At 43.5% G+C, this 12,328-nt stretch overlaps 1 protein-coding gene across 1 annotated transcript in view; it reads left to right on the top strand.

The window, feature by feature from the left end:
- Positions 1 to 12,328, top strand: part of LOC102869964 (protein bicaudal D homolog 2-like) — a 104,190-nt gene that overhangs the window by 658 nt on the left and 91,204 nt on the right. The gene's annotated exons all lie outside the window — the stretch shown is intronic.

The raw sequence follows: 12,328 nt of genomic DNA, 5'->3' as shown, positions 1-12,328 counted from the left end.
AGCAGCCTTGACTTCTTCGGGGAAATGCAGGGACGTCTGTGATCATGGCATCCCTCCACTGTGAGAGAGGGAGAGGGGGATGCTGGGCCACAAGCTGAGGCTGCCAGATTCAGCCAGCTGGTTGAGAAAGATTAAGCCCAAGTCCTTGTCACTGCTGCTACTGTGTCACCTTTGGGCAAATGACTTGCTGGCTGTGGATACAGCTCCTTCCCAGTTTCTTCCTGAGTGTTATAAGTTTAAGGAACAAGAGCTCAAAGGAGTCAGAGGCTGGGTTTTGCACATTTTCAATCAAGCCATGCTCTCCTCATTGCCATTATTTCTTTTACCAACTGGTATGCTTTGCTGCTTTCTCCCAGAACCTTTCTCGCTGTGCCATCAAGAAGGCCCTGCAAATATTATAGCTGATTGGGGTGCTAATACCAGACTGTGATTGTCATGGACAGATATAGATTTCCTGTTCAATTTCCACTTGGAAGATTAGACCCTTCATGCAGCCAGAGAGGGCCTCCTAGTGGTGGAAGATGAGGGGGAAGCACTGGGGACTTCTGGGAGAGTACCTGTGAAAACGGGGTCACCTGCCATCTTGCAGGAATCTTTGTAACACAGTGGTTAAGCTCTAGGATGCTAAGTGAAAGGTTGGTGGTTCAAACCCACCGTTAACTCCATGGCAGAAAAGTACGGCAGTCTCCTTCACCAAAAATTACTGTCTTAGAAACTCTGGACAGTTCTGCTCTATCAAGTGGTTATGAATTGGGATCGATGAGATTTTTTAAATTTTTAAATTTTTTTTAACACCACACCTCCTTAATGCCTAGATCTGGTTTAGGAGTTGAGGAAGGAGAGATTACTGTCTTGGTGGTTATACCTTGATTTGGACTTGGGCCCTTCAACATTGCCCACACTGATAGGTGGTTCTCAGGATTGAGTACTTGAACAGGCTTGGCTGGGTGACAGGTGTATAGTGCGTATGCCAGTAGCTTGTTGGTTCGTTGACATTGTGTGCCCCTCTGTTGCACACACTCCTCCCTTGGCCAGATCACCTTGTGACTGCTGGTTCTACTCTTCTGTTGCCACTCAGCCTCAGGCAGTTCCTGGCCTCTTGGGAGCTTTCTGCTGCCTCTCTAAGAGACTAAGGGGACTCTCAGTGACTGTATAGAGGAGTCAATGAATTCAAGCTGAGTGCAGAAAGTAAGACCTTGGTGGGAGAGTTACGAAGGGTAGACTTGGAACTGGGCTTTCTTATGTCTGCACAGGTCTCAGAACCTAGAGTATGTCTCCCCTGATCTGTGGCCCTGGTTGTGTGTCTGTCGGTAGTAGAGTTTCTTTTTGAACTGGCCTCTACTGGCCCTGGATATGTGAGAGGGCTGGGCGCTCCTGCAAGGGTCCCAATTTAGTGAAAGAGAAACACAAACAGGTTAAGTTGGGAGTGATCCTTCTTCAAGTTCAGCTATGCGCCTGCTTCTCCACCCCGACTCCCTCTCACAACCCCATGGATGGTTAAGAGATTAGTACAGGGCTAAGTGGCTTTGTGACTTTGGGCCAGGTTTATCACCTTTGTTGTCTCAGTTGCGGCTTCCAGAGGGACAAGTGTTTTAGGGCTGTCAATTCCTCTGTGTGCACGTACGTTCAGGCACATATTAGGAGGGGTGAGGAAGGAGGGCATGGTGGGAACCTGTGGGAGCCAGGTTAGGTATGTGTGCCTGTATTGGAGCAGAAGCTTGATCTTTGTTCGAAGCAGAATTCAAGGTGTAGTTTCAAACATGAATCTGGGTTCTGAGACCAGGTATGTTTGGATCTGAGTATCTTTAATGTGTTATGTGTCACATTGGTTGCTAGGTTGCCTCCAAAGTGAGGTGAATTGGTTGCCTACTAGGAGGGTGAAGGGGTAGAGTTAGGTAAACTGGTGTGTTGTAGCTAGTGCAGGGCCTGGTACATAGAGAGTCCTTCAATAAATGCTTTTCTACTTTAGTGTTGTCATTCCACCTCCTAATCTTGTTCACGGCTTAGTTTCTTCATTGCTGTGCTCATGATCTCTCTCACTTTGTTACCATATCATTTTTTGCCATTGTTTAATCTTACATGATCCCTGCTACCTACCTCCTGAAGGTCCTGATTTAATTTATTATCTATTAACTTACCCATCTGGTTTGGGCCTTCATTATTACTTAATATTCTTTCTTCTTCACCTACCATTCCACTAGCCATAATTAGATTAGACACTCTTTCTCCTTCACGTATGCCTTTGGGAATCCCATGTGCATTCCACAGCTCTTCAATTTTCTGTTTCTTTTGAGAAGCCTCTTTGAGCCCTGCTTTCTGGATTTACCTAACTCTTTCTCCATTCAGCAACTATAGTCATCTCCCATCCTACAGTTGTGTAGGTCCTGAACTGCCTAGGACACTTGACATTTTCAGCTCCATGTCACTCAAGGTTTGTTTTCTAGGCATGGGTCAGGTTTAGCAGAGCAGGAAGGGCTCATTACCTCTTTTTTCTTTTTTTTTTTCCATTACCTCCTAAGAACAGCTGGTGGAAGCTGCTGCCCTGTCTATTTTTCCCTCTCCATCTTGTACATTCTCCGGTCCTAGAGGAACATACCTTCCATTCATTCCTCTAATGACTTCCACAACTTGGGCAAGAATGGTTTATTCTTTCCTCCCAATAAATGGGGAAGTTGAAGTGGGTGAGGTGTGATCTAAATACGAGCTTGTAGCTCCAGTCAGTGTGAGAAAGATGACATTTAGGCTCCTAATCCAAATATGACCAAAGTCTGCTGGAGCCCTGTATGATGCTGTGATAAGGTCACTGTAAAAACAGCATGGAGGTAGCATTGGCCCCAAGACTGGCTCTTACACAGGATAGAACAGAAATGCCCTCATAGACATTTTATAGGTGGGTAGTTGGTTTGTTTTTGAGATTTTTTGGTTTTTGTTTTGTTTGGTTTTTTAACAAATTCTGACACCAGCCATACCTTCTGCAGCATTCTGTACTTCTCTGTTGAGTTCCATATATCATTGTAATGGTCACACAGAACTGACAAACATTACCAGCAGCCAGGAAATTAAAAGACGTACTGTGATGGGAAAGTCTGTGGTTAGAGAGACCTCTTTAAAGTACTGAAGAGCAACAGTGTCAGTCCGGAGACTAAGATGTACCTGATACAGGCCATGGTCTTTGCAATCACTTGCTATACATCAGAGAGCTAGACAATGACTAGGGATGATCGAAGGAGAATTGATGCCTTTGAGCTGTGGTGTTGGAGAAGAATATTGAATATACCTTGGACTGCTAAGAAAACAAACAAGTTTGTCCTTGAGAGGGTGAAACCAGGTTGCTCCTTGGAGGCAAGGATTCTGAAGCTTCGTCTGATGTACTTTGGACATGTTGCAAGGAGGGACCAGTCCTTGGAGAGGGACATCATGCTTGGGAGGGTGGAGGGACAGCGCAGGAGCGGAAGACCCTCGATGAGATGGATTGATTCCGTCACTGAGGTAATGGGGATAAGTGTGTCAGAGACAGTGAGATTGGCACATGATAGAGCAGGGTTTAGGGAGTTGTACATAGGGTCGCTCTGAGTCGTAGGTGACTGGACGGCACATAACAACAACCCATAAATTACAGGGTTTATTTGGGAAGGAATGAAGTTTCATCATCCTTTTCTCTAAGGAGCATCCTGGTTGTGCCTCATCTCACATACTTTGGGCATGTTGTCAAGAGGTGTCAGTTTTTACAAAAATAGATACTGAGAAAGGTAGAAGGTCAGAGAAAATTCCTTCAACAAGGTGGATTGACACAATGACTCTAACAGTGGGTTCTAGAGTGTCAGAAACGGTGAGGAGGACACCAGATAGGACAAGATTCATAGGGCTGCTGTGAGTCTAGTTGACTCAGTGGCACAAAACAATAGGAAAATAACAGTTAGATTGACAAATCAGGCTTAAGAATGCTCAGGATATAGTTCTTTGGCCAGGATTAGTTGACTGTGCCCATAGGCAGCCTCTCCCTGGACCCTGAGCTTATGGCTTGGACTCTGAGCAAATGTTAGAAAACACTTCACCTCTATCAGTTAAGTGCCTGAAAGAACCATCCTCATAGACTTGAAGATGCTTAGCTCTTTGGTCTGCAAGCCTACCTCACCTGGACAGTGCCTGGGGGAACCCTTTCCACCAGCACTGCTTCCTACCTAGAAACACTCAGCTGTCTTGCTAAGTTCAGTGTCTTATAGGCAGTCTCTCACTTCTCTGGCTCTGCCGTCACCATTTCTCTCCTGACACTCACTCTTGCCATCTCAGCACTCTTACAGCTGTTTCCTAAATAAAGGAGGTTTCAGCCCAGGGATTTGGAGTCTAAAGTGTGTACCTGATGGCTTTTGTTATCAGGTGTTTTTGAGTTGGGTACAACTCAGTGATCCTACAAACAATAGATTGGAACCTGGCTCTATTCTGCGCCACCTCTGGGATAACTAATTTTAAGCCTACTGGAGTAGCCAAACTGACCAGTTCCTGTGTTAGCTTTCCATGTGTCTTATTTGCCACAAAAAAAGAGTATGGAGAAAAGAGTTTGAGTATGTTGTCAGGAAGTGCCAGCCTTGGAAGAAGACATCATGCTAGGGAAGGTAGAGGGTAAACAAAAGATCTTTAGTGAGATGGATTGCAACACAGTGACTACAACTATGGGCATAAATATGGCAGAAATCATGAGAATGGTGCAGGATAGGACAAGATTTTAATCTGTTATTCATAGGGTCACAGAACCATATAATCAATCATTCACTGCACTGCAGTCAGACAGATGTGGATTACCATGTGGGGGAACATGCCAGGAATGGCAGGAGGTGTGTGGGGCCAGGGCCTCCAGAGGCCTCTGTAGATGAGGATGCCTTTTGGAGGCCGGATATAAGTTAGCTACTCCCATTATAGCTTCATTTTTCTAGCCTTCTCACAAGCACTCAGAGGTGATCATTCTGGCTGTATCCATTTCATAGCTGGACAAACTTGAGACACAGAGAAAACAAGAAGTCATTCAAAATTATGAAGTCAGGCAATGGGGCTCCAGTATCAGTATTTTTAATCCCAGGAATGCCCACTCTGGGCAGTAGCAGCGACTGCTTTAAGAGAAAGGTGATTGGACTGCACCCTCTGTGTTGTTAATTGTTTAGTGTCTTCAAAGTTGGCAAATGAGGCTTGGCCACCCTTTGTGTGTGCTTTTGGGCAGAAGCAACCCTGATTTTGGTTTAAACAGGAGAGGATTTCACTTCTTGATCTGATACAGCCTTAGGGCATCTGCATTTTGTCAGAAGAAATGTAACAAGCCTTGTTTCTTGAGGTGAGCAGAGAGCTACATAGGGGGCTAGTTGAGACCCTGGCCAGGTAAGGACTTTCAGGGGCTGCTGATCTGCTACAGCTATGAAGTAGCTAGTGGAAGCAAGTTGATGGGAGCCAAGTTTTACAACTCCTCTGGGCTAGGAAGGAGGCTCCTGTCTTTGTTACTGAACTACTGGATGGTTCACATTCTTCTCTGAACTCTTTCTCTCACCAACAAAATGTGTGGGTAGGGAGTGGGGTTGTGAAAGACTCTGCCTTCTCACTTTTATTGTCTAAAATGCCAGGTCAAAGCCCCAATCTGGTTTCTTCCTGTTGGTGCCAGGAGTGGCACCTGAACCCTGCAAAGACTATTGCACCTGACTGTGGGATCTACTGGGCAGCCAGAAACATTTGGACAGTTCTGGAGGAATGGCATTGGTCCCCTTCCTTGGGTGTGGGCAGCAAAGCCAGGATAGAGCTGGCTGTTCACCAAGCAATGCCAGCTACGTGTTCTTTGGGGCTTAGCACTTGGAAACAGAATAGGCACAGGATCGGTCCCTGAAGCCTGCCCTGCTGTTCTGAGGGCCCTGGGAAAGAGCCATTCAAGTAAATAGTGTTCCTTGGGCAGGCTGGGGGCAGCAGAGGGCAGGTGGTTGAGAGGAGAGTAGGGGGCCATAGATTTCACATACAGGCCTCTGGTTTCTAAACTCTGTCCTTGGACAGAAGGTAAATTACTCATCTACCCCTGAATACCAATCTCAATCCATTTCCTTCCCTGCAAAATAGAATTAATAACAACCTCATGACTCTGAATGTCTGCACAGAAACTGGCATGTTCCCTTGGGAGCTGGTAAATTAGGGACCATTGTTGTTAGGTGCAGTCTAGTCAACTAGGACTCATAGTGGCTCTGAACAGTAGATCTTAACAAGCCTTATCCTGTGCCATCCTCATCTGATGCACTTGATCCTGTTGTTAAAATTGCTGTTTCAATCTGTCTTGTGGAGGGTCTTCCTCTCTTTCTTTGCTCCTCTACCTTTCCCAACATGATGTCTTTTCCTAAGCACTGACCCATCCTGCCAGCATGCCCAAAGTATAGGAAACAAAAGTTTTATCATTCTTGCATCTAAGGAGCACCATGATTAACTTCCTCTGGTTAGACATGTTTGTTCTTTCAGTAATCTATGCCGTTCTTTTCACTGTACTACAATTCCAAGGCATCAGTTCTTCTTGTGTTATCCTTAATTCATTTTTCAATTTTGAAATGTACAGGAAGCAACTGAAAATTGCTTGCATCTTAATCTTTAAACTGACTTCATTGTTCTTTAGCACTTTGGAGGCATCCTGGACAGCAGATTTTTCCATTATAATGTATCTTCTGATTTCTTGACTGTTTTTATAATGAGTGGTGGTAGTAGATCCAAGTAAAATGAAATTGTTGACAGTTTCAGTCCTTTCTTCATCTGTTGTGGTGTTGTCTGTTGGTTCAGTGGTGAGGATACAACAAAAGATGTGATCCATAGTCCCCTTGGGCCTCAGATTTGAGAAGATCTTATGTCTCTACATAGCCTTCCATCTTTGGAGACTTAGTGATTCCTGAAGAAACCACCTCAAGGATACCATGCTGTTCTTGGAGAGAAGAACCCAGTTTCTTCATCAGTTTGAGGCAGCCATTCCTTTCAAACCAGACACATTGGACTGCTACACACATTCGCATAAAGAGAGGTTTGTTTTTGCTCAGAGACTGCACAGGTGTTGGAGCAGAAGAGGGTGGTAGCCAGGGCCTGGCACAGCCAGCTAGTCTTGTCAACTTGTTCTCTGCGTAGAGTAGTGCTGGACACTGACACTGACTTGGAATAGCTGATTTAGAACCCATGGTTCCACTGTTGTGAGAGATTCAGCATCGGACTTCCTCCTTAAGTGACACTGGAAGCAGAAGAAAGTCCCAGGTGGAGTCCCAGCTAGGTGCCCAGTGGGCTGTTTGTGTGATCAAGCTTTGGTGTCCCAAACTAGGCTTTTTGTCCCCACCCACCCTAACTTTTCTGCCCAGAGAGATTGGCTAGGGCCTGGATGGGTGTCAGTCGTCACTCTCACAAGAGGGTGGGCTTAGTAATTGTACAGAGCAGTGGGCCACCTCGCTTCAGGCAGGTAATGGGCATGGTTCTTTCTTTTTCTACAACTTGTAATATTCTTAAGAATTTTATGTTCATTGTAGGCCTCTCCTCCATATGTCCTTTCAAGAAGGAAGGTCCATTCCTTTGGGATGTAACTTTCTAATGTCTTTACTTTTTACCTAAGAAAAAAGAAAAACCATTATATTTCCATCTTAGAAATATTGGAAATTACAGATGAGGGATATCTTCCCACATAATTAAAGCTCCTCCCTTAGCTCAGATAACAGGTTTTTCTCTGTACTAGACTTTTCTTTCATTTATGTGAGATATTCAAGATGCCTTAAAACATAGAAAATGTTTCTATTAAAAAAAGAGATAACAGCATTTGATATTATCCTGCAAGGTATAGAAAAGCAGATTTAATTAGATTGGATAAAGAATATACATAACCATTAACAATCTGGAATAAGATACACATTACAAAATGAATTGGGGGAGGATGAGAGATCAAAATGTATATTGGTGAATAAATGAAAAGCTATCCTTTCTGTAAACTTTCACTAAAATCACACTTAAAAAAATAAAGTGGATAAAGACATTTTGTATGGTAATTGTGAAGGGGCTATTAGTTCATGCCTTTATCTTTCCACCATACATACTTACACACACATTTATAAAGATGAGGAAGAGTGAATTATTGCAGAAGGAGCTCTTGGTACAAAAGGATAACATAATCAACTGTTAAATTAAAAGGTTGGAGGTTCATTTACACTTGCATATACCTTGGAAGAAGGCCTGGTGATCATCCAAAAAGTCAGCCACTAAAAGCCTCATGAAATACAATTCTTGTCTGTAGTTCACACTGTAATATAGACTGAAGTCACTTGGAGTCAGAGTTGACTCCAAGATACCTGATATTTTTTGTTTATTGAGTACAGAGTGTTTCTGGCAAAGCTTAATGGAAGAGAGAAGCATCCAGGCTAGAGAAACCACATTGGGCAGAGCAGGGAGCCCATCTAGGAATGACTATAAATCCTTTTATCTGGCATGCACACTGCCTGATGACAGTAAATAAAGGCTGAATAGGCCTGGTCTTCCTGGCCAACATGGACACTTAATCCTCAGGCACCGGGCAGTAATTCAGCACGTTAAGACCTTTTGACGGAAGAGCTCATCTTCTCTGCTAGCTGTCATTTGTGAACTTGCAGCAAAGACAATAACTTGGCCTGTTCCCAGTTAACATTGAGGCCACAGCCTGGAAGGCCACGCTGGACCTGGCTATGAACTCTCAAAAAGAGCTTATGAGAAGACAGTGATGCATAGTGGCAGGTCAGGGCAAGTTTTGCAATTCTCAAAAAGGAAATAGACCAGAGGCCATCCAGTCCCTCAGTTTACAAAGAGGACACTAAGGTCTGGGAAGAAATTATTTGCTTTTATTTGATCACTAACTGAACTGAACTCCATAAATGGAGTTGAGGTATTGTGCTCAACTTCTTCCTCTTAGAAATGAGAAACCTGAAAACAGGATCCATTGGAGCTATTATGTGGCTTTTCCACCTCCCTGGCCTCCGCTCTATATGCTACACTGTTAACATAGCAGCAAACCACATTTGTGTTTAGAAAGGCCCATAGGGCTGAGTATGCAGAATTAGGAAAATACCTTTCAATATTATCAATAACAGCAAATATTATTAACATTGTCCCAGAAGGCTGAGTATGTAGAATTAGGAAAATACCTTTCGATGTTATCAATAGCAACAAATATTATTAATATTGCTAAATACAGGTATAGCGTTTTTTAAAGTTTGCTTGTGTACCCCCTCATTCTACCTGATCCTTAGAAGGCTCCTATGAAGTAGGTATTAGTACAGCTGCCAATTCACAGGGGAAGAAATCGATGTCCTGTGAGGTTGTGTTTGTTAGCAAACTCAATAGAATTCAGACTCATTGCTGCTAAGTCAGTGGATTGTCAGAGACTCTAAGTCATACAAGAAGAAACTACTCATCTTTCTTCTGAGGAGAAGCTGATGGATTCGAACTTCCAGAGAGGATGTAGCCTTTTGGTTGGCAGACCAATTCCCTTCAGACAGTGCCACTAAAACTCACCAAACTCAGATCTAAAATTTTGGTCCCAAATTCCATGCTGCTTCTGTAGTACCCCTGATGTTACTCTCTGCTGTGGCCTTGGCTTTGATGTGTATGAACCTTGTGCGTAACAGAGGAAACATTTCCCGATCTTGTGCCGCTCAGTTTGCATCCATTGCTGTGGCTATTGAGTCAGTCCAGTTGAAGACTTTGCTTATTTTCACTGATCTTCTACTTAATCAACCATGATGTCATTTTCTAATGATGGCATGTCCTAAGTAACTGAACTAAAACGTTGCCAACCTTGTTCTGAAGCCGCATTCTTGGCTGTATTTCTAAGACAGACTTGTTCATTCTTTTGGCAGTCAAGGTATATTCAGTATTCTTGAACAGCAGCCAGCTAAACTTTTATCATTTTTATCATTCTTTTTTTTTGTTTTATTCATTGTCAGGCTTTTGCATTCTTAGGAGGTTATAAAACTTTTAAAAAGAGATCTTTTTTGCAGAAGACATACCCAGTGCGACCTCATATTGGGCTTTATTTACAGACTACCATCTGGGTATGTGTGATGATCAGGGAAGGCTGGGGGGTCAGGGAAGCCATGGAGCCCTCTCAGTTTGGCCAGGTCCCTTACCCACATATACTCTCTAAAGCACTCACTCACATTGAGAGTTTGTCACTTGGTGCCACTGAGTTGATTCTGGCTCAGTGACCCTGTATGACTGAGTGGAACAGCCCTCTAGAGTTTAGGCTGTAGGAATTTATGAGCCACAGGTAGGTTCAAACTGCCAAGCTTTTGGTTACAGCTGAGTCCTTAACCATTATGCCACCAGGGCCGCTTGCATCTCGAGTGTGCTTCATTGTTTCAGGCTTTCAACTCTAGTTTATTATATAATATTATCTATCTATCATCAGGGTTTGCTTTTAATGTGTTTGCCTTTTCAAAGACTCTGTTTTTATCATTTTTTTTGCACAGGCCTTCTAAAAAATTTACCATTTTTACCAAAACATTTTTTCTCATGGGAGGTTATAACATAACCTAGAGCAGTATCTCTAGTACACGGCCTCTTCTAAACTCAGCCTGCACATCTGGCATTTCTCTGTTGACATCTGGCATTTCTCTGTTGACATCTGGCATTTTTCTGTTGACATGCTACTCCAGTCTTTTTTGGATAATTTTCAGCAGAATCTTGCTTACATGTGATATTATTTATATTTTTCAATAATTTCCACATTCTGTCGGGTCACCTTTCTTTGGAATGGGAACAAATAAAGACCTCTTCCAGTCAGTTGGCCAGGTGGTTGTCCTCCAGATTTCTTGGCACAACTTGGTGAGCAAGATGTTGCCCGGGGCAACATCTCTTTGTTGAAATACATCAGTTGGTATACCGTCAATTCCTGGGGCCTCGTTTTTTGCCAGTTCCTTCGGAGCAGCTTCAACTTCTTCCTTCATCACCACAGGCTATTCTCATTAATGTTAGATGGATCTTGGTTGAAAGCAGAAAGTACCAGAGGATTGATCTGTGTTTCATTGATTATGCAAAGATATTTGACTGTGTAGATCACAACGAACTGTGGCTAACCCTGAGAAGAATGGGAATCCCAGAACATTTGATTGCGCTCAGGCAGAACTTATACTTGGACCAGGAGGCAGTTGTCAGAACAGAGGAAGGAAACATTGCATGGTTCAAAATCAGGAAGGGTTTATGCCAGGGGTGTGTCCTACCTCTATACCTTTTCAATCTGTTTGAGGGACAGATCATTCAGATGGCTGGGCTGTAAGGAGGAATGTGGCATCAAGATTGTAGGAAGACCCATCAACAACCTGTGTTATGCAGAGGACCCAACTCTGCTTGCTGAGACTGAGGAGGACCTGACGCACTTGCTTGCAGCCTTCAATATGAATTGAAGCTCAACATCAAGAAAAGAAAGATTCTCACTACTGGGCCAATTGATAACATCATGACAGATGGTGAAGAGATTGAGATTGTTAATAGCTTCAGTTTGCTTTGCTCCACAATCAACACTCTTGGTACCAGCAGCCAGAATATCAAGAGATGAATTGCATTGAGAAAGTCAGCTGTCAGGGATCTCTCCAGAGTACTGAAGAGCATTGATGTCAGTCTGTAGACTAAGGTGCACCTGATCCAGGCCATAGTCTTCGCAGTTATTTGTTATGCATCAGAAAGCTGGACAGTGACTGGGGATGATAGAAGGAGAATTGATGCCTTTTGAATATATCATGGATTGCTAGTAGAACAAACATGTTCATCCTGGATAGAGTGAAACCAGGCTGCTCCTTGGAGGCAAGGATTCTGAAGCTTTGTCTGACATACGTTGGGCGTGTTGCAAGGAGGGACTAGTCCTTGAAGATGGACATCATGCTTGGGAGGGTAGAGGGAACAATGCAGGAGGGGAAGGCCTTTGATGAGATGGATTGACTCACTGACAGGGGTAAAGAGAATAGATGTATCAGAGACAATAAGGTTGGCTCAGGATAGAGCAGGGTTCAGAAATGTTGTACACAGGGTCGCTATGAGTTGCAAGCAACTTGACGGCACACAACAGTAACAGAGCAGTATAGTGAGCCCACTGCTCATATTTAGCAGATGTTGACTTTGGACCACTTTGATTTTGTTTTGTGTGTTGTTTTTATTTTTAACATAGAAAATATTTTAAGATGGGCACAGGATATGAACAGACACTTCACCAAGGAAGACATTCAGATGGCCAACAAACACATGAAGAAATGTTCAAAATCCCTAGCCCTGAGAGAGATGCAAATCAAGACAACCATGAGATATCATCTCACTCCAGTAAGACTAGCAA

The sequence above is a fragment of the Elephantulus edwardii genome, unplaced genomic scaffold (assembly GCF_000299155.1).
Source record: "Elephantulus edwardii isolate Elephantulus edwardi_28Jun2011 unplaced genomic scaffold, EleEdw1.0 scaffold00292, whole genome shotgun sequence".
Lineage (NCBI taxonomy): Eukaryota > Metazoa > Chordata > Mammalia > Macroscelidea > Macroscelididae > Elephantulus > Elephantulus edwardii.
Note: the sequence above shows the minus strand (reverse complement) of the source record. Positions and strands in the feature narration are given on the sequence as shown.